The 23,044-nt window shown below is 43.0% G+C and overlaps 1 protein-coding gene across 1 annotated transcript in view; it reads left to right on the top strand.

Moving 5' to 3' along the window:
- ZNF687 (zinc finger protein 687) overlaps nt 1-23,044 on the top strand; it is a gene marked incomplete in the record, with an annotated part of 1,307,099 nt that overhangs the window by 1,242,471 nt on the left and 41,584 nt on the right.

Genomic DNA, 23,044 nt, shown 5'->3' with positions numbered 1-23,044 from the left:
TGTTGAATTTTTTGGTGAGAGATGAATTGAAGGCAATGTAACTTGTAAATGTGCTTGGTATCAGTATTTATAATGTACCTTCCCTGAGAGTCAACACATTCCTCCTCATTTCATTCCCCCCATTGATTTTTTTAATCAGAATTAGAACACCCCTCCTCCTAAATCCCTCTAGAATTGAGAAATGACCATACATTCTTGCCTTGAATATCAGATGTCCTTCTATTCATATGTTGCAGTATTCATAACAATAGGGAGTTGCTGCATACACCGCCGCTTTCCTGCCAGTATACCAAAGTCTTTGCTTCTTGAATGTATGTATGACGTCCCTTGTCAGGGCCATAAACTGATGTTTGGTATAAAGGTGACGTCTACACGCACCCTCCTCAGAATTTTCCTGCTGCCGTGAACGCCAGACTTCTATTCGCCAGTTCCGAATGCAGATCGTATTTTCAGACCATTTTCCTGCCGATAAGGATAAGTGCCTTTTGGGTTTTTTCATTTCCTTTGATTATTGCCAAGTCTTACATGTCAGCTAGAAAAGGGGAAGTGCGCTTGTGGGAGACAAATTCCTCACAAGGATGCGCGCAAGAAGTGCGTTTTTTGCTTAGTCTAGGCCCACGACCATACGTCCTGCCGTATTTGTAAATCCTTCGTACCAAAAACCTTTCATAGGCATCTTGCTGCACAAAAATTATATTTAGAAAATCAGAGACTCAGACGTCTTGCGCTCCGTATGGAAGGGGGGAGTAGGCCCGCCCAGAGATCCACCAAGGAAGAAGGCCAAAGGCTGGGATCCCACGCTGCGCCTCAGGCGTCTGAGTAGGTTCTTGAGGCTGATGAAAGCCCAGCATCTTCCCAGACATCTGTTTCCAATTCAGGCCCGGGAACCTCAATGGAAGCCGGAGTGGCAGAAACTTTTAATACGTCCACTGAGGCTGTTCAGCCATCAGGTCCTGATGGCGGAAAGGAGCCATGTCTCAGTCTGTCAGAGGGCCTTGCTCCCTCACTTCCACCCAGGCAGACGTCTGCTCCGATTCTCTCCCCACCAGTCACTCCCTTAAAGAAAAAAGTTAAACACCCTAAAGCTCAACCAGTTCCTGGATGGGGGAAGTCTTTTCTCAGTCTTTTTAAGGCTTTTGAGGCCTTGCAGACACAACAGGCTCACCAGTCCCCCTCATCTCTACCTACCTTACAGGTATCAGAGGAAGAGTATTCCTCTTCAGATGAATCTGTTTCATATGAATCCCAGAGTCCCCAAAGTATTTCATCACCCCAGAGGAGGACAACTCTATTACTCCTGAATCTCCAGGTGAAGAAATAACCTTTGGAGACACAATCTCCCTTATGACAGAGCATTTTAAATGGCAGGCATCTGAAGTATCTGTCAACAAGAAAAGGTACTTTGACCTTTTACAAACGGAGCAACCTTCTCCTTCACCAGTGGCCCCCTTGCTACCTGCATTCCAGGATGCTGTTTTGGCTGCTTCTCTATCCCCTCACTCTCAACCACCAGCTTACAAACAATCAGACTGAATCTACAAGGTCCCACAGGATACCCAATAGTTCTTTAGGAACCCCCCAGCAGTTATTGCTGTCTCTGTCTGTGGGATAAAGAGCAGTCAGAGGTAGTTGTCTAGATGGTTTGTCAGCAAAGACAGTAAATTCATGGACAGAATAGGGAAGAAAGTTTATACCTCCTCTACTCTGGCTATTAGAGCTCTCAACAACCAAACACATATGGTTAGATATGTCCTGGATACCATTACCAAGGCCTCCACATTGCTATTTGAGGTTCCTGATTCTCTCATTAAAGCACAAGTAAATACCCTCCTCTCCACTGCATCCCAAGTAACTAGGCACTCAATAAAGTGCAGTTATGATGCTGTGGAAGCCTCATCTAAGTCTGCTGCATCTGGATCAGTCTTGAGGCAATATTCTTGGGTAAGAGTACAACCCCTACCCATGGATGTGCAAACAAAATTGTTGGATGCACCCCTGGATAATAATACTCTGTTAGGACAAGCCTCAGCAGAACTCCTAAAATCCCTTCAAGAAAAGGGTAAGGAACTGAAAAACCTTAAAGACCTACTGGTGTCTCCTGTAACAAGATACCACAGGAATTATCCACAAAAACCTTTCTTTTGTCAGACGGCAGTCCTCTCACCCTGTTCCACAGTCTAAAGGACGCAGACAAACCAGGAAAACCTCTACTCCAAGATTTCTAACCAGTTAGTCCACTACACCCTTTCGAGGCCAGTCCGACCACTCTGGACCGCCTCCTCTGTGACTACCCACCCTTGCACCAAAACACCACTTTCCCTCCATCTCGCCCTCTCCCTTCCCTCCTGATGGAAAATCACAACAGAACAATGGCTACTCTTTGTCATTCAGTCAGGCTACTTCATGACTTGGTGAATGATACCCCCCTTTCATGGTATCCCTCAGTCACCTGCAAGCCAAACCCACCTTTTTTCATTCATCATTCAACAGCTTCTAGATCAAGGTACCATAGAACAGGTACCATACCATCAAAGAAACACAGGCTTTTACTCAAGAATGTTTCTGGTACCAAGGAAGGACGGCCCATGGAGGCCAGTCCTAGATTTATCCTTTCTAAACCTTTCTCAAAGTTTCCAGTTTCAAAATGATTACCTTACCCCTGCTCTTACCACTCATTCCAAATCAGACTTTCATGGTAGCCCTAGATTTGAAGGGTGCCTACCTATGCATCCCTGTTCACCCAGATTATAGGAAATACCTCAGATTTGCAATTCTCTGCCTTGCCTTTTGGACTCTCTACTGCTCCCCGAGTCTTCACAAAGTGCCTGAGCCCCCCTCATTGCTCACTGCGGGACCCGGGCATTCAGATATACCCATACCTGGATGACCTGCTCATTCTTCATCAAGACTGCCCAGTCCTCCTACTTCATCTACAACAAGTAATCTGCATCCTGTCTCAGTTAGGGTTCACTATAAACCACGAAAAGTTTCACTTGATCCCCTCCCAAGTCCTGGTTTTCCTGGGGTGCAGGATCAGAACAGACACAAAATGAAAGCCTTTATTCCAGATCAAATAATCCTAGAATGTTGCCTGTACTTCCAAAAACTTCTCTCCCAAACGTCCTTGCCAGCTCAAGAAATTTTAAGAGTTCTAGGCCACATGGCATCAGTCATACCCATGTTGCCCCTGGCAAAACTCCACATGCGAAAAATCCAGTGGGTCCTGAAAAACTTATGGAGCCACCACTCCCAGACCCAGGATACCCCCCTCCCCTTACTTCAATGTTTGAAGGAGGGACTCCAGTGGTGGATATCAGCTCTCCACCTCAACCAAGGGACCCATCTTCAGGTCCCTGCGCCCCTCCAACAAGTATCCACAGATGCTTCCGACCTGGGGTGGGGGGCAGTGCTACTTACAAACCAAAAATGACTGTCGGTGCAAGGCACCTGGTCCAACCTAAGACAAAAGGACCATATCAACATCAAAGAAATGAGGCCTTTACACTTGGCCATACTGACCTTCAAATCAACCCTTCAGCCAGGAACCCTAAAAGTAATCACAGACAATATGATTGTCCTGTGGTACATAAGCAGGGGAGAACAAAGTCCTACCTTCTGTGCAGCCTAGCAATCCAGATGTGGAACCTAGCAGTATCTCTACACATTCATCTGGTAGCTGTGTATATCCCTTCAACAGAAAATGTCATAGCAGACTTCCTGAGCAGAACTTCAGCTACAAGTCATGAATGGATGCTTCACAGGGGAAATATTTCTGGACATAATCCACAGGTGGGGTATTCCACAAGCAGATCTTTTTGCCTCCACCCAGAACAGACAGATGCCCAAATTCTGCACAAGAAATCCACAAGCGTGGAAAGTGGACTCCTCCTCCTTCTCTTGGGAGGGAATGTACCTCTATGCCCCCCCCCTTAACTTAATTTAGAAAGTCCTTCTGAAAATACAGAGGAACGACCCAAAAATCCTACTGCTGACCCCATTTTGGCCACTACAGCATTGGTTTCCCTTTCTATACCTACTAGCCAAGGGCAATCACCACAGGTTACCCCACTGAATAGACCTGCTCACACAGGGCAGGGGATCCCTACTACACCCTCAGGTGAACAATCTGAAATTAACCTTATGGGTGATGGGGTTTTGATCCTGTGCAGACACCTATACTCAGAGGAAGGACTCAGTGTTTTGCAGGAGGCCAGAAAACCTAGTACCAGGAGAAACTATGTATCCAAATGGAACAGATTCTCCTACTGGTGTCAATGAAAAAAAACAGGACCCTCTGACTACCTCTATACCTATGGTCCTTTCCTATCTGTGTAAGCTGCTTCACTCAGGACTAACTTATTCATCAGTCAAAGTGCATTTATCTTCTGTCTCTGCCGGTCTGCCTATCTCCCCTCCTCTGGCTTCCAGACTGGAGGTCAAACATTTCCTCAAAGGGGTTCTTCACAATAGTCCTTCCAGAAAACCTGTCCCTCCCCCTTGGGACATGTATCCCTGAAGCTATGCACACTGAAAACAGTGCTGCTAGTGACCCTTACATCTGCCAGGTGGGTTTCGGAGATGCAAGCTCTCATGGTTACCTCCCCCTACCTTATTTTTCACAAGGGCAGAGTTGCCCTAGGGAACAACCCTTCCTTCATGCTGAAGGCCGTTAATGAACTTTCACTAAACTAGACCATTAACCTATCAGTTTTCTTCCCTCAACCACAAAATTCCTCAGAAAGGACCCTCCATTCCTTGGATGTCCACAGACAACTGAGGTATTACCTAGACAAAACCAAGCCTATCAGAAAGTCAGATCAACTTTTTATCTCCTTCCACCTGGGAGCTCTAGGGAAGGTAGTCTCCAAGAAAGCCATCTCTTCATGATTTCAAAATCCATTACCTTATGCTACTCTTACCATGATAAATCCTTGCACAGTCAAGTCAAACCTCACTCCACCAGGGCAGCTGCTTCTTCAGCAGCCTTTTTCAAAGGAATTGACTATGCTTCCATCCTGGAAGCTGCTACTTGGACTTCTGTCCACACCTTTACCAAACATTACAAACTGGACTTAGTCTCTAGAGCTAGGGCAGGGTTTGCCAGGTCCATCCTCCAAGGACTCATTGACCAGGGAACCCAATACTCCACCCAGAACCATACCTAAAAGCTCTGGTACTCTCCCTACTGTTATGAATACTGCAACATGTGACTAGAAGGACATAGAATAGTTGTGTAAGAACTTACAATAACCTTGGATGTCCTTCTCTTCCATGTTGTAGTGTTCAGTCCCCCCCACCTACCCCTGTACCTTACCAGCTTACATACCATGCTGATTTGTGGGGACAGAAGCCTTCTATCCCCCAGTTCTCCACTAAACACACTTCCTGCTACCCTGACTCTAGCCTACATGTAATTCTAGGAGGCCTTTCTACCCACATGAGTACTACTGTATATGGCAGTTCATTCTGAGGAGGGTGTGTGCAGGCATCACCTTTATACCCAACTTCTGTTTATGGCCCTGACAAGGGAGATCACACATACCCTCCAGAAGCAAAGACTTTGGTATACTGGCCGGAAGGCGGCGCTGCAGGCAGCAACTCCCTACTGTTAAGAATACTGCAACATGGAAGAGAAGAACAGCTAAGGTTATGGTAAGTTCTTACACAACTATTCTTTCTTCACTCTTTTTCTTTTGCAGGTGCATCTTCTGTAACATAACCACTTGCACTTGTGTCTTTCGTAGATATTTAAGCACTCTCCCTACTTTCTTCTCTTCAGTCAAATCATTTACATTCCAAGTTAATACCCTCATTCTCCATAGTGTCTAAACACTTCTGGTCTGTTGTACAGCTTACCTTTTTGAAGAATCGCAACAAAATTTATATTCCCATTTCTCTGTCTTAGCATGTTGTAAAAATCCTTCTTTACCCATTGGAGTCAGTCTACTTCCCAGAATGCACTGCACTAACAAACTATATAGCCTAAGGTTAAGAACTGAGTTAATAACAATGTACAGTAGCTTTTCCCAAACTAAATTCAACTTAGACCTTACAGTCCTGTTGATCATGATCTGAGCTTGCGCTCACTGCCGGCTGCCTAACCTTGACTAGCGAAAACTTAAAACTTTGTATCTGATGTTGTCAGTCTTCATTTATCCTTGATGTATGGGACTCTGTTCAGAGTTTCAGAACCAGCTTGGCTGTTGCAACAACTCATGCAAACCAAAAACTCCTGAGTCAGTTCTCTACCCAGAATGCCTCTCTCTAAATTACCCCAGATCTAGTTTGCCTCTCTTCTCATAAAGATACGTCAGCCAAACTCTCATTGGCCTAAGTGAAAATTTTATTATTTCTTTTGTTATTAAAGATTTTCTAAAGCCTTTCTTCTCTTACTCAGTTAACATATCTTTTTTCTGGTAGCTTTTCTCTTAATCTTCATCGCTTCTTTGACCGAGTGTACTACCCCCTTTCTTCCTACTGTGCGGTACCTGTCCTACCATTGCTAGTATTGCTATGCCTTTCTTCTAACTCGGGTAGATTTTTTTTCCCCTTTGCTTACCATCATTAGTAGCCCTTCTTTCTTTTGTGTGTGTGTGTGTGTGTGTGTGTGTGTGTGTGTGTGTGTGTGTGTGTGTGTGTGTGTGTGGCATGAGTGTTTCTACTGTTGATTCCTTTTCCCAATCAACATGGCAGATAAGAGCAAGGGTATGACTAGTGTCAAACAATGTTCTGGTTGCAACAGAAAACTGCCAAATTCAGATGGATATTTCTTCTTGTGTTTATTGCTTGGGCCCAGCGCAGTTACAACAGTGTGATATTTGTCAAGCTTTTAGTCACCGGCCCCTCGTAGAGAGGAAAATAAACTTATTTCAAAAGGTCTGTCTTCTCCATCATCATCTTCTTCCCCTTTCTCAAAAACTGAGCATGCTAAAAAGAGGAGTCTCTTGGTGCTGGCATCTCCTTTGGCTCCTGCACATAAGAAATCTAAAACGTCAGTTCCCACAACTTCTGCGGAACCGAAGGTGGATACCAAAAAGCCTATAGAACCGTCTTTGGTTCCGGTCATAGTGACTACCTTGGCACTTCTATTTCGGTACTGTCCACCTTGATGCTGACTTTTCAAGTCACCTGTCCTTTTTTGGTGCCTGTTATGGTGCCAGCAGTATTTTTGGGACCACTTCCCTCCCAAGCGCTGTTAGCCTAGGAACCATGATTTCTTTCTGATCCTAGAACCAGGTTTTTTCCAGTCAACAGACCCCTTTATGGGGCAGCTGCCAAGCCCTGTTTTAGAGAGGCCAAAATCTCATTCAGCCTTTTCGGTCCATTCTTTTAGAAGTCTCACAGAAGTCGACATTGTGAGGCTGGTGAATCAGCTCCTCATGGTGAGGGGTCTTTCCACTTTTTCCCAGGCTTCACTCCCTTCTGGAGATGAACCCTTTTCTTCAAAGACTCCATCAGATGTTACTTCTCTAACCACCACTGAGGTTTTAGAGACCTTGGCTCCGACTTCCCCAGTTCTGGCTGTCCTGCTGCTGACCACTGTCATGTCTTTGCCCCCAGTCTCTGCCCTGAGTTCCTCATCTTCTTTGGAACCGATGGACTCTCAGGGTCATAGCTGCACGTTACCATTTGTGGGTCTCATCCTCGGCTTCGACCTTGATGGTGGTTTCCTCGGAGCAGGGTGGGACCATGGTTCCGAGGTTGTCCTTCCCAATTCTGGGCTGTCGCCCTCTTTGGGGGGGACGAGCTTCCACCAACCACCACGCCCAGACAGTGAGCACCAAAGCTGCAGGACACCCCCGTACAGGGCCCTACCTATTCCGGTTCCTCCACAGAAGATCCCAGTGAGGAGGTGCCTAGGAAGAGGTTGTGTAAGAGGAAACACCATAAGTCCCTGGAGGAATCTGTCACAGAAGACATGGACTTCGATGACTGGGAGGGTGTCTCCCAGTCACCGCCAGAAAACATGTCTTTTGGAGAAATTCTTGAAATATTAAAGCAGAGGGGTGGCTGGAAGCCCCAAGACCCATCCTCAGATGTTAATGTACTTCCAAGCCTTCGGTGCTCACTCATCTACCTCTTGGGTGACCCCGCTGGCTGATGATCTTATTAAACTGTTCGCCCAGGGGCATAGAATGCCCATAATTCTGTAGAACCTATCCCCAGGACACCAGATAAAATCCTTTCAGCTCCAGAGGACCATCAGCACTGGGCCAAAGGTTTAGTAGTAGATGCCATGGTGGTTGCAGCAGCCATCAAGAAGGAACTTGCAGAAGAAAGTTCCACTGTTCATCCCCCTAACCAAGAGTCTAGGGAGATGGACAGATTTGTGAAGCGGATCTACGCTTCAACCTTTGCCTTGCGGTCATTGAACTTCATGACACACTTCACTAGACTTCAGAGGGATGTGATCAAGGTGCTTTCAGATACTCTCATAGGAGCTGTCTCTCATGAGATACAGGGTAAAGTATCCTCCCAGCTTGTCTCCCTGGAGTCTGTCTCTGACTCGTCCATGAGGCTTATTGCACATGCAGTGAAGGGACGACTAGGGCAGCGGGTTCAGGCATAGCCATAACGAGTCATGCCTGGAAGCGCTTGTGTGAGTTTTTCAGAGCCATTCAAGTCTTCATTTGTCAACTCTCTGTTTCACAGATCTTCCCTTTTTGGCCCCAAAGTTGGATACCTTAGCCAGATGTGAAAAAGATGGAAAAACCCTTTCTGCCATGGGTGTACATTATTTCACTCCCCAACGCTCATATTCCAGGAACCAGAGAAGCGGAAAAATATGGTTCAAGAAAACCCAAGGGCCTTTCCAGAACACATGTAGTAATGACTCCCCTCTGAGCAGAGGGGGGCACTAAATGGAAGACGACCATGTGGCAGAGGTGGCCCGCAAAATCAAGGTTCCAGAGATTCCTTCTCAGGGAAATCCTACTAGTGCCTCTGATGGAAGGCTCAATTGCTTGCCTCAATTGCTTGCCTCTGGAGCCAGTTGGGTGAAGACTATCCTTGCACCCACTAGCCTGGCAAAAGATGACCACAGATGGTTGGATGCTAAGGATCATTACCAGAGGTTACTATATTCCATTCAAACTTACCCCAAAACCAGAAAGAAAGATCCCCGATGTTCCATCCAATCAGAAATCAGGCAGCTCTGGAAATGCAAAAGCTGCTAGAAAAAGTCATCCAAGAAGTCCCGCTAGACCATGTAGGATCCGGATTCTATTCAGGGTTCTTTTTGGTGCCAAAAAAGACAGGGACTGGAGACCAGTTTTGGATCTCAGCATTCTGAACAAGTTTGTTCAGACGCAAAATTCCAAATGGTCATGGTCCAGTCTATTCTTCCCTTCTTAGGGAAAGATGAATTGGATGTGCTCTGTAGACCTCCAGGGCATGTGTTACCACATAAAAATGGACAAGCAGTCCAGTTGGTTCCTTTGCATTTGGCTGGGAGCTAGTGATCATCACTTCTGAGCCCTGCCTTTCGGTGTCAGCACAGCCCCCCCAGGTGTTCACCAAATCTATAGCAGCAGTAGCAGCTCATCTGAGACTGCACGGATTCAGAGCGTTTCCATATCTGGACAACTGGCTCCTTACACACCCACACCAGGCATCTGTTCAAACAGACAAGAGGTTTCACCCTACGCATTTGCTCTTTTCTAGGTGTAATGGTGAATCTCTCCAAATCTCAGCTAAGTCAGACCCAACAATTACAATTCATTGGAGGCTGCCTGACTACGGCCGCTTGCATAGCCTCCCTTCCTACTATCAGACTGCAGAAAATAAGATCACAGGTAGATGATATTCTCTCCAATGACAATGTTCCTGCCTTGCTAATTCTACAGGCATTGGGATCCATGTGGGAGTAGTACTACTAGCAAGGTTCCACAAGAGAATCCTACAATGGCTTCTATCATACCAGTGGTCTATCCTCACTCATCCGGTGTCTCATTCCATCCGAATTCCCAGTCGTAGCAAGAAGGGTTTATCTTGGGAGATGGAATCCGAGGAAGTTATTTTGTGCCCACAATTTGTTTCATCCCATCCCCAGGCCATAGTGACCACGGATGGCTCCAAGATCAGGTGGGGGGGGGGCATTTTTAGGGAAGTACTGTCCAAGGTACTTAGTTCCCAGTGGAGGCCAATCTGTATCAGTGTTCTGGAACTGAGGGCAGTGCTCTTAGCGTTGCAAGCCTTTTAAACTGTCCTCGCTCTAGGAACAGTTGCAGTTCGTCAGGCATGTCGGGTAGTCTGGTAGATCAACAAGCAAGGTGGAACAAAGTTTTACCACCTCTGTCGAGAAGCTCTGAGTGTGGAATGGGTGATATCTTCAAACTGCTTTCTGGTAGCAATGCATATCCTGGGGAGCTTGAAAGTGATAGCAGACAAATTGAGCAGGTGCATTCTTCCATCACTGTCTATTGCATCCAACCAGAAAAAGAAGTACAGCAGCTACTTTGCCCTAATCCCCCATCAGAGGGAGTCCCCAAGAGATGCTATCCCTCATGATTGGCCCTCAGCACTACTCTGCCCCACCCTGTTTTTGTAACACCCCTATTCTTAAAGATGGCCATAAAGTTGAAGAGCAGAGTGATTTTCATTGCCCCATTTTGGCCTCAAAATGTTTGGTTTCCCTTTCTTTGGCCTTACCTACTTTAACGTCCATAAACTCTGGACCCGGATCCAGATCTCCTGTCCCAAGTCCTCGGGGACTAGTCCGTCCCGTCCTGAAAAACCTCAAGCTTATAGCTTGGTTGCTCCAGTTACATTGATGTGATAATAAACTTGATCCTTTCTCAGCATCAGTTGAAGAGGTTTTTGCAATTTTTGTCTACGCTGTTTGAACAAGGAGCTTTTTCTTCTACCATCAGAGTTCAGCTTGCTGCTATTTCTAATTTCCGTAGTGGCTTTGAAGGACAATCTTTAATTTCACATAGACTGTCCAAGGTTTTTCTAAAGGGAACATTAAAGTAAAAGCCTCCTTATAGGGAAACCCTCGTTCCTTGGGATCTTACTATGGTTCTGCAATCCTTGGTCCAATCCCCCTTTGAGCTGGCTGCTACCAGTGATTTGAAATTTCTTTCATGAAAGACCATTTTCTTATTAGCCATTACATCCACTAGGAGGATTTCAGTGATTTATGTGTTATCCTCTAAACCTCCATATTTGATTTTTCATAAAGACAGGGTATCGCTAAGGACCAATCCATCCTTTCTTCCAAAGGTCATAGCTGACAACAACATTAATCAATCCATGGAATTGACAGTATTCTTCCACAATTTTTTTCAACAAGGGAGAATACTGCTTACATTTATTGGATGTTCACAGACAATTATGTTTTTATCTCGGCAAACATAATGATTTCAGAAAGTCAGACCAGTTATTTGTCTCCTTTTCAGGTCCTTCCATGGGTAAATCAGTTTCAAAGATCACGTCTAAGTGGTTAAGAGAATGTATTACCTTTGTCTACAAGAAGAAAAACCTCCACTTTGACAGCCTTAGTTAAAGTACACTCCACAAGGGCTATTGCCACGTCTGCTGTTTTACATGGACATGTGCGGTCATGACGTCAGCTTCTCCACATACCTTTACTTCTCATTACAAAGTGGATCTGGCCTCCAGGGTAAGAGCGTCATTTGGTTCTGTGGTGCTTAGGAATATTCCTCCCTAAGGATTCCCAAGATGCAAGGTAGCTGGGGACTCTGTCCCATATGTCAGGGATAAATAGAGTGACAGCATTAAATAAAGAAGTTATGTACTTGCCAAACATTGCATCTGAGATGTTCTTCATGTTTCACTGTTGCAGTCATTACATTTGGGTAATCTGCTGGCAGGTTGCCCTCAAGTCGGCCTGATTAACAAAGTCTTGGGTCCTGCGTTGGTTGCTGTCCCTTCTTCCATGACATCAGGTCGTCAGGGGTATAAAACATGCATCCGACGCCATTATATCCGTCTTTCTTGCCGCACAGTGCCTGAAGCAGAAGCAGTTCGCAAGTGCCGTCGGCCGACTCCTGAAATTTTCATTTTCAAGTTACAAAACCGAAGTTTTCAACTAAAAGCTAACTACCCCGTTGGGGAAACTTTTTCTTGCTCCTTACCGATGTCAGTAAAAGTTAATAATTGCATTACTTGTGGGAAGCAAATACCGCATAAGGATTTTCATTTGTACTGTATTCCTTGCCTAGGCTGTGACCACAACGTACCTTGCTGTCGGTTTTGTGCTAAATTTAATCAATGCACTATTGAACGTTGGTATATTTTTGCGTCTAAATATTTTGGCTCACAATTTAATTATCCAGAAATGTCGTCTGTTAACAATCTGACTACCGGAATACCTTAAAACGCAAAGAAAAAGACAGGCTGTCGAGGTCCAAAACTGCCGACGCTTCTCCTAAGCCAGTCGCAAGTTCGCCGGTACTCCGTGAGGTGCTTTCGCAACCCCTGATACCCACTACTTCTGATTTGCAGGCCTCTACTGAGACCCATTCGGAGTCTGGTATGCCGCAAAATGCTTCAATTATGAAACCCGCAGATGTCTCTACCTTAGATGGGTCCGGAGCCATTGTGCAAGGCACCGGCTTCTGAGGGTGTTTTCAGGCCTACAGATTTATATATTAGACCAACGCCATCTTCAAAACTAAGGCCCAAATCTAAATCTATGTCTAAAAAATTACGCCTGGGCCACGTGTGCAGGCCCCTATGCCTAAAAACAAATGATCAAAATTGCTGAAGATTTAATTACTCTGATCAGGGGTAGCCAACCCCCTCCTCCTAAGAGGCCTAGGCAAGACATTGATTATGAATCTTCTGAACAGGATTCTATTTCTTCTGACTCTTGTAATGAACAGGGTTTTTCTATAACTACGTATGAGGACTCTGATGCAGAAGATATAGAAGAACAGCATATCATGGGACTGCTTAAACAGAAAATGAAGTTAATTTCTGACTGTGTGGAAAATAAAGATTTACAGGATTTATTGCATTCAGCTGAGCAAATTGGAAAACGTACTTTGCAATGTGGTGTTAATTCTTTGGAGGCCTCTTGCAGGGCTGCTGTAACTGGGTCTGTGCTAAGAAGACATGCTTGGCTCAAAGAGCAAACTCTGCCTGATCATGTTAAAGCAAAATTGTTGGACGCTCCTTTACAACAGGAACGTCTCTTTGGTAATAAGGCTGAAGAAGTTTTAAAAAGATGGAAGATAAAGCTAAATCTATACAAACTGTGAAAGATTTCTTACAAGTGCAACCTCCAAGATTTAGTAGGCACTGGCCTACTAAGAACTGGTCCTTTACAGTTCCTTCGAGAGCCACTCAAGTCAAACCCAGACATTCCAAAGGCTCCAGGTTTTAGTCACAAGGGACGTTTAGAACAAAACAATGGGGTGCCTCCACCTCCATATCTGGAAACGACAAGGCACCTCCCTATGGTAAACAGTCTCAATGACTTCCCTCTACACTCACCAAGCACTTACCTTTTAGCCGCCCCTCTGGGGGGAAAACTGGCACTTCATGCAAGAAACTGGAAACTTATAACCCAGGACAAATGGGTTTTAAATATAGTATCCCAGGGATACAGATTTCATTTCCACATGTTGCCAATCCCAAACGGATTGCCAGTCCTGCCCCCAAATCAGTGGGCAGAGGCCCAGAAACAAGTACTGTCCCTCATGAACATGGGGGCTATTCAGCCTGTACCAGAAGAGGAAAAGGGACAAAGTTTCTATTCAAGACTTTTCCTGGTACCCAGAAAAGACAAATCATGACATCCAATTCTGGACTTATCTACTCTAAACACATTTCTGGACATTCCAAAATTCAAGATGCTGACTCTTCAATAGTTACTTCCTATGCTAGGCAAAGATGTCTGGTTGGTATCTCTAGACTTAAAAGAGGCTTACCTGCATATTCCAATCAGGGAATCTTGCAGAAGATACCTCCTCTTCAAAGCAGGCTACTTGCATTTCCAGTTCTCTGCACTGCCCTTTGGCTTATCTACTGCGCCCAGGGTCTTCACAAAGTGCCTGGCTCCAGTAATTGCATTTTGCAGGCAAAGAAATATTCAAATATATCCATACCTGGACGACTGTCTAATTCAGGCAGAAAACAAGGACATTTTTCTAAAGCATCTGGCGTTTGTAAAACGGGTTCTAACTTGTCTAGGGTACACCATAAACGAAAAGAAATCACAACTGGTACCCTCTCAGAAAATTAGATTCCTGGGTGCAAGCTTGAATACAGCTGCCTAGATGGCTTACCTTACGTCTGAAAAGCAAATTCATTTGGTAACTTGCTTCAAACAGGTGGCCACAAAAACCCTGCTATCTGCAAGACAAATTCTGCAAACCTTGGGGTTCATGGCCTCCTGCATTCTTCTAATTCCATATGCAAGGCTGCATATGAGGAAACTTCAGTGGTACTTAAAAAGTTTATGGAGTCAACATTGTCACAGCCTGGAAACAATGATTCCTATCATACCTTGCCTGCAACTAGAGTTCTTATGGTGGGCAGAGGCCTGCCACCAAAACAAGGGACTGCCATTCACTCCAACCCCTGCCACCCAAACCCTAACTACAGACGCATCAGACTATGCTTGGGGGGGCTTATCTGACAGGGAAGTGCATTCAGGGCAAATGGACCCCAACTCAAATGTACCTTCATAGCAATCAGAAAGATATGCTAGCTGTACAGAATGCTCTGACAGCCTTCAAGGATTACCTTCATCCAGGACAATTAATGATAAAGACAGACAACACCACAGTTATGTGGTACATAAACAAGCAGAGGAGTACACACTCCTACCCCCTTTGCAGACTAGCCGTGGCATTGTGGAACACGGCCTTGACCTACCAAATACAACTACAAGCTCAATTCCTGCCAGGAAAGCTGAATACTCTGGCAGACGAACTAAGCAGAAATCTCATGGATCCACACGAATGGAAACTCGAACCACGGATTTTCAACATGTTGACACGCAAATGGGGGAATCCAGACATAGATCTTTTTGCCTCACCCCAGAACTATCAGTTGGACAAATTCTGCACAAGAACCCATCACAAAAAAGCCTGGAAAGTGGATGCTCTATCATTCAGCTGGAAAGACCTATCAGTCTATGCTTTTCCCCCTCTGCTCTCCAAAGTTCTGCTAAAAGTCAAACAGGACAAACCAAAAATTATTCTGATTGGTCCAGACTGGCCTCGCCAACACTGGTACCCACTCCTGCACAATGTGTCACACCTTCCACCGTGGCACCTGCCTCAGACACCTTACTTAGTCTCATCAGAGCAACCAAATTCTGCACACTCATCCCCAAACTTTGAATCTTGCAGCGTGGCTAATCACCTAAATTCACCCTTAGCATCCCTCAGCAAACCTGTGATGGATGTCATTTTGGAGGCGAGAAGGCTTAGTACTAGAAAATCTTGTGCTGACAAATGGAAAAGATTCTGTGCCTGGAACCAATCACAAGGAATAAGCACAGCAGTGCCCAATATTCATCAGTTTTTACAATACTTAACTGAAATGCTTCACAAGGACCTGTCCTTTTCTTCCATAAAAATCCATGCCTCAGCCATTTCAGCTCATTACAACACAGAACCTCCCCTCTTCTCTCATACTCTGCTAAAGCAGTATCTCACAGGGGCCAAAAACTTAAGACCACCCAGGAGAGCTCCAACCCCTGACTGGGACCTCAATTTTGTATTGGAAAACCTCACTCTTCCTCCTTTCAAGCCAGCTGCTACTTCAGACTTAAAAATTCTCTCCTGGAAAACAGCTTTCCTTTTAGCAGTCACTTCAGCTAGAAGGGTTTCTGAATTACAGGCTCTTATGGCAGTGGAGCCTTTCATTATTTTTCATGCGGGCAGGGTGTCTCTCAGGACCAATCCATCCTTCATGCCTAAGGTGGTATACAGTGTGGCTCTTAATCAGACCATTCATTTGCCAACTTTATTTCCCAATCCACATAACAAAGGGGAGAGGATTCTGCATTCATTGGATGTACATAGACAACTTAGATTTTACTTAAACAGGACAAAATCTCTAAGAAAATCTGAACAACTACTGGTGACATTTGCTGCAGGGGTAGAGGGAAAGGCTATTTCAAAGCAGACTATTTCCAAATGGGTAAGCCATTGTATTAGTTTCTGCTATTTGCACCATAGTAAAACTATCCCCCAGGGGATCAGATCTCATTCCACCAGGGCTGCATCTACTTCTACAGCCTTTCTCAGAGGTGTTCCTACCAGAGACATTCTAGAAGCTGCTACCTGGAGTTCAGTTCATATGTTCACCAAACATTACCATTTACATTTCTTCTCTAAATCCAGAGCTGGCTTTGCCACTGCTGTTCTGCAGGGCTTTCTAGCTGGTCCTAATGCTGTATAAATCCATCTTCCCAACCATAGCTTTGGGAATCTACCTAAAAGTAATGACTGCAACAGTGAAACACAAAGAACATAGTACAGTTGTGTACACTTACCATAAATGTAGATGTTCGAGTGTATTCACTGTTGCAGTCCTGGTTACCCTCCCTCCAGCCCCCTGTTTTTCTCTTACTATACTTCTACTTTCTTTTACTATGCTTAAAAGCCTTTTTGGGGTATTTGCTTTTGTTTGGTGGTATATTTTTTGTGTTTTTAATTATTTATATATATATATATCTATATATCTATATCTATATCTATATATATATATATATATATATATATATATATATAAATCTATAAACATACATACATAAAATATATTTTTTGCTCCCCATTTGGGAGGCACCTGACATCTGGGGCAAGAAAAACTGATGTAATGGCGTCGGCTGCATGTTTTATACCCCTGACGACCTGACTGCATGGAAGAAGGGACAGCAACTGACGCAGGATCCAAGACTTTGTTAATCAGGCCTACTAAGGGCAACCTGCCAGCAGATTATCCAAATATAATTATTGCAACAGTGAATACACTCGAACATCTACATTTATGTTAAGTGTACACAACTGTACTTTGTCGATCTTCATTTATCCTCGACACCTTACCCTTCTTCCCCCTCCTTCAGACTCCTTGAACTGATCTTAGTCCTGGTTATTTCTTTCTTCATGTATGACCTTGGACAACCTCTTCAATGTTTATAGTGTTGCCTTTCTTGGTCTTTCCGTATTGCTGCAGACTAGAGCTGAGGTAATTTAGAGAGAGGCATTCTGGGTAGGAATTTGACTCTGGAATTTTTAGTTTGTGCAAGCTGTTTTAAAGGCCGAGCTAGTTCCGAGACTCGGAACCAAGTCCCATACGGCAAGGATAAATGAAGATCGACAACACAGATGAAATGTTGTGGTGAGTACATAACTTTTTTCCTTCCTTAATGAGGTACTGCAGTTTGCCCTGTCATTCCGTTCTAATTTCATCAATCATAAACTATCACAAGTATTGTTCATACGCTTAAGCTGGCATATAAAATAACCTCACTTACCAGTAATCTTTCTTTACTAATCGAAGATAACATGCACAAACTGATTTTATAAACCTGTTACTTGCTCATAAATATCGACCAGTAGGGTGCTGTAAAGGCCTAGTACAGTATCCATCACAAGGATACTTTTGTTGCCATCAAAGCACGTATGCAGTCTGCAAAAAACAGCTTACATAATGTGAGCCAGTCAAGAATTTAGAAACATGTAAAGCATTATTCTCTGCTATTAATCCTTCCTTCAGTATACCATACTGTAGGTGATGGTGTTTAATCTGTTATGGGAAGTTCCTTCTCATGCCCCCACCTGCCCAAGTATAATTTTTTCACTCGTGGTACTTAAATAATAAGGACATAGCCCCTCATTTTAATTCACAGTGAGCTGAGTAATTCAACTATGCATGCAGAGTCATAAACATATCTCCCATGTCCGTCGCTCTCTTTGAACCACCCAAGCGGCACTTCATCCCTCTGCTGCTTTACCAGCTTTCCTGATAAAAATACTTGTAAAAAACATTGCAACCAACGTAAAATAATAGAGGTTTTAAGCATGCATTGACATTGTCAAGCATCAAAAACTCCAGTATATGTATTTTGTATAATATATTATATTTTATATAAACAAAAACAACTAGAATTGATTGTCCAGAATCTCTGTGCTACCAAGCACAACCCTTTTCCAAGTCCATTACTGTGAAGTGGAAGGTAGCAGTGACAGATTGTCATCACTGTTTGATTAGGAAGCAAGCCCTCCAAAACTCAACCTGTTCAACCATACCCAGCAGTATATAAACCCTGTCACTGATGATCAATCCATAAAAAGAAAGAGAAAGATGATCAAAGTTCATTTAGTTAGCTGCAATTTTAGGTCTTCTGCATGTCAAGTGCACAAATTGGAGTTACCAGACAGCTTTAGCTTACAGTGTAGTAAGTAATCAAAAGTCCTCTGCTATGAGCTTGGGTTCCTCCATATTAGTAAGGGTGTCTTGAATCTCTCATCCCTCAGGAAACCTCTCTTATCCTCTTTGTTTTGTCCAGCATTCTTTGCTGGAAGATTGGGAAGGACTGGATTTTTATTTCCATGTGCGATTACATTTGTTTTTGCAGGCTGCCTCTCGTGTATATGGGCATCCCCTGCACTGTCCTTGCTGTGTGTATCTATTTCCCTTTCCTGCAAGTCTTTCATTGCATCTGAGGGATTGGCATAGGTTTTCAAGCCCAATGGATAAAACACTTGTAGCAATACATGATACAACAGTTTAAATTTCTTAATTTCTGGCAGGAAAACATTCCTCTTCACTCTAGTATGCTTAGAGTAGTCATCTGCAAAAAGAAGTGTCTCCAATTTTGTACACTTCCCCCTTCTCCCAAAGAATGGAAAGAATTTGTTCTTTCTACTTATAAGAATTGAATTTTACCAAAAGTGGTTGTGGTCTTTCCCTCGAGCCCCTCTGTGAAAGATCAACTGTCTTGGTTCTCTCCAGCAAACTCTCATCAGAAGCAATGTGTGTCCATTTCCCAAGGCATTTTCTCATAAACTCCAATTTCCCAAGGCATTTTCTCATAAACTCCAAGCAGTTCTTCCCCTCCAGTATTTTTGGAACTGCCATGAATAGATTCTCTAGCTCTGTAATCTTAGGTTTGATGTGTTCGTATGCCAATTCCATGTTTTCCCATTTGTCCTTGTTAGTTTTTCAGTCAACTGCTAAGATTCAGGAGTGCAAATGAGCAGAGTATCTTCCATTTTATGTATTTTTTTCATTATTGGTGACTATATAGTCAGTGTGAGTGTATTGCTAATTTTAAAGATCACATGAATTTGATTAATTTTTGTTTCCTGCGAAGTCTGTTGGGTCTTTTTGCTGTTCATCCTTGTCTTAAGTCTTTGCCATCATCATCATCACATGGAAAACCTCATGCTTCTTTTGCTCTAGTAGCGTTGAAACATTTATATACTACATATGACTAGTTTTCCTCCTTTTTTCTGTAATGTGTGCGACATCTACATTTCAGTTAAAGTACTTAAGTTAGTAAAAGAGGTGAATGCAATTGCTAAACTGTAAATATTTAAGTCTAAATATGAGCAGGAGCAGCTTTAGGTCAACTGGTCCCCTAGGCAAAAGGGCTCCATGGTGCCCCCACCACACTAACCGGTGCCCCCATCCTGGTCTACCTACACCAAATAAATACTGGAAAAGCACCCCTGCTAGATCGGTGCCCTAGGCGGCCGCCTAGTTGGCCTATGCCTAAGGCCGGCTATGAATGTGAGGATGAAACAACATGATTTATCCTCTAGTAGCCATACCAGAAGTCCCAAAAAGAAGGAAATATCATCTAAAACACAAATAGTTTGTCTCAAACTTGAGCAGCAGGAGATGCGGAAAACAGTTAAAAATTGCAACTGTCTGATACAGAATGGAACAGGCGCCAATTCTAATGGTGGACCACACAGATATGCAATAGCCAGTGGTCTTGAAATGCAAGAAGTTTTATAAAAAGAGTAAATGTGACAGTCTAAATACAGTTTGGAGTAATGCCCATGAGGAGCAATAACCTAGAAAAGATACACTGCTGTAGAAACAAATGGAAGCAGTAACAACTAGAAAAGATGGCAAGGGATCCGGGATGTTCTGGCTTGCCAAACAACTGCATAGTAATTAAAAGTCCTTTGACCAGTATTGTTTGAAAAATGCAGCTATACCAGCGAGGCCCTTCCTAGATGATGAGTCCTGTGGTTGGGTTATTTTGCAATCAGCATTAAGCTTATGCATCTTCCTGGAATTTCCTGCACATGGAGACAAATGTATATCTGTATCCGTAATGCATGCAGTGGTGTTAAGTAATGACTATGGTAGTGCATTCATCCCATGCACCTGCATTTTTTTTTTGTCACATAGTTCAGTTCTATATTCTTGCTATCACTGTTAAAAGTTTCTGTGTTCTAATTCCCTTTTGTATTTCTTTGGTTGCTGAAACGTAACTTGTTTGACCAGCTGGTGGAAAAAGGATACTTAAGGTACTAGTGAGAGGGTCTATTCCAATGCCTCATGGGCATACAGAGTTTCTTCAATTCAGACATCAGTCAGAGGATTTTCTGGGGGGCCTAGCAGTCTTCCCAGGGTAGGCCTGTATTTTCACTGACATCATGGGCCTTGTATAGATGGAAATTGCTCTGATTAATAGACTCTCTTAATTTTTACCTTCTGTCTTTGTGACTGGGAAAGACGCACACTCTGCTTCCACTAATCTCAAAATATTTCATGAGTAATGGTGAAGCACCTTCTAAAAATCAAGGTGCTATCCACTCCTTTCCATAAAAGTGTCCAAAATTATTTTATATCCCGAAAAGACTTGAAGCTATCTCGAGATGTTCCACAACACAGAGATGTCCTTTTTCTAGTTTTATCATGTACAAAATGTCATCTGCAAATAAAGCCAACTTTTCCTGATTACCATACCAATTATATCCTTGAATTTCTGAGTCCCTTATTTCCTTTGCTAATGGCTCTAAATATAAAGCAAATAAAGTGGAAAGAGGACACCCCTGCCTGGTTCCTTTGTTCAGACCCAACTTGTCAGAAAGATGCCCACCCACTTTAATTTTTGCATCTAATCCCTCATATATCTTCCTAATTATCCTTAATGTTTTGTCAGGTAATGCAAATGCTTCCATTGCCCTTCTCATAAAATTCGGGATTACTCTGTCAAATGCTTTCTATTATGCATCAAGACGCACCACCAGCAGCAGTACTTTTTGCATTCTCCTCCACAAAACCACATTGATGTGTATCTGTCAATTTTCGCAACAGCTTTGCCATTGTTTTGGGTATTATAGACATAAACACTGTAATAATGTTTTAAAATTGAAATGGGCCTGTATGAAGCTAGATCTTAACGGCCTTTATCATCTTTAGGTATTACAGCTGCCGCCACTTTCTTTCAGGATGCTGATGCTTCTCCTCCTTTTAATTTGTTTTAAACTAAACCTTACAGATGTTTATCACTCTCTGCCCTCCTAGTTTCCAAACTTCCACAGAAATGCCATCTATTCATGGATACTTTCCTGTAGATTGATTGCACACTACCAGTTTTATCTCATCTGCTCCTATCTGGACTGTTAATTGTTGAGCCTCATCTACCTCTTAAATTGGCATATTTAATTCTTCCATAAACATTTCCATTTGTCCTCTGTCTTGATTTCCACATTTCTTTGTTGTATACAAATTTGCATAACATTTCGGAATCATCTCTAATACCTGTTCAGGATCTCTGGTTATTTTTCTTATTAGAGGCTCCCTAATTTTGGCAACAACCATTTCCACTTTCTGTCGCCTAAGGCATTGAGCTAAAAGTTTTTGTGCTCTGGAAAAGTTATCAGGAAAAAAAGTTGCTTAACAGCCATTTTTTTAAACAAATACATATTATCCAGGTACTCACTTATTTTCTCTGTAGAACTCTGATTGCACTCCTCCTCTTCTGCAAGATCCCCCTTATTCTGCGATACTTTAAACTTTGTCAGCCTTTCTAAGTAATTCCTATTACTTCTTGGCCATATCTCTTTTTCTTTTATTTCTACATTATTCTTAAACTCCACTTTCATTTTATCCCACTCACTAGCTATAACTTCTGAAAAGAAAATTATATTCCCTAATATCGCTTGAATAATTTCCAGTACCCATTCCTTAAATTCTTCTCTTTTTAACAGGTAAGTGGGGAATTGCCAGTGTCTCATTTTTGCTTCATTACCCTGCATTTTTATCTTTGTAGTTGAGTGTGTGTCGAAGCTTTCATTTAAATGCACATATTTCTGTGAAATATCATTTCTGATTAGTCTGTCCCAGTTATTGCACTGTAGGGAATAATATGTAAATACTCTGAGTTTCTACTACTGAATGCACGTATTCCATGTCAAAAACACTTGTGCATTTCTTCAGAAATTTACCCTCTTTTTTTTTGTATGTTTCCTTATCCCCAGATACATCCTCGCTGTTGCAAATCAAATTCTAGCCCACACCTATAAGTAATATTTCCTGCTGAAAGATGATTATTTCTCATACCAGATTGTGTAATATAAATGCATGCCGGTATAGTCCTCCTCTTTTGTTAGTAGCCCCTCACTACTACAAATCTTTCATTATCTGTTTTCCCCTATATCACTGTTGGAGCTCCTCTAGCAATTAGTATAGATACTCCCCTTTTCCTTTGTCCCTGATACTCTGCTGAATATCCCTCCTGAAATATTTTCTTTATCAAATTTGCATGCTCATTTGTTTCCAAGTGTGTTTCCTGTAGTACTGCTGTTTCCGTTCTGCATTTCTTAATATAATTCAATACTCTTTCCTTTTTGCATACACCTATGAGGTCATTCTCTTCCAAAATAAAGTTAGTAAGTTACTATTCTCACTTATATGTGATAGCTTTTTTTAAATGTCTCTTTCCAGCTTTTGTGTTGCATGCACCCACTAATGTTTGGTAGGTTGATTATTTATACAGTTATATTTTTTGTCATCTCCACTTGAACTTGTCGCACATTTTACAATACTTTTAATGAAAACCCTCAAACAAAAACCAAACACATTCCTAGAACAC

This window comes from Protopterus annectens, chromosome 8.part0 (assembly GCF_019279795.1).
Source record: "Protopterus annectens isolate FY-2018-M chromosome 8.part0, PAN1.0, whole genome shotgun sequence".
Lineage (NCBI taxonomy): Eukaryota > Metazoa > Chordata > Ceratodontiformes > Protopteridae > Protopterus > Protopterus annectens.
This window is presented reverse-complemented; position numbering and strand designations above follow the sequence as displayed.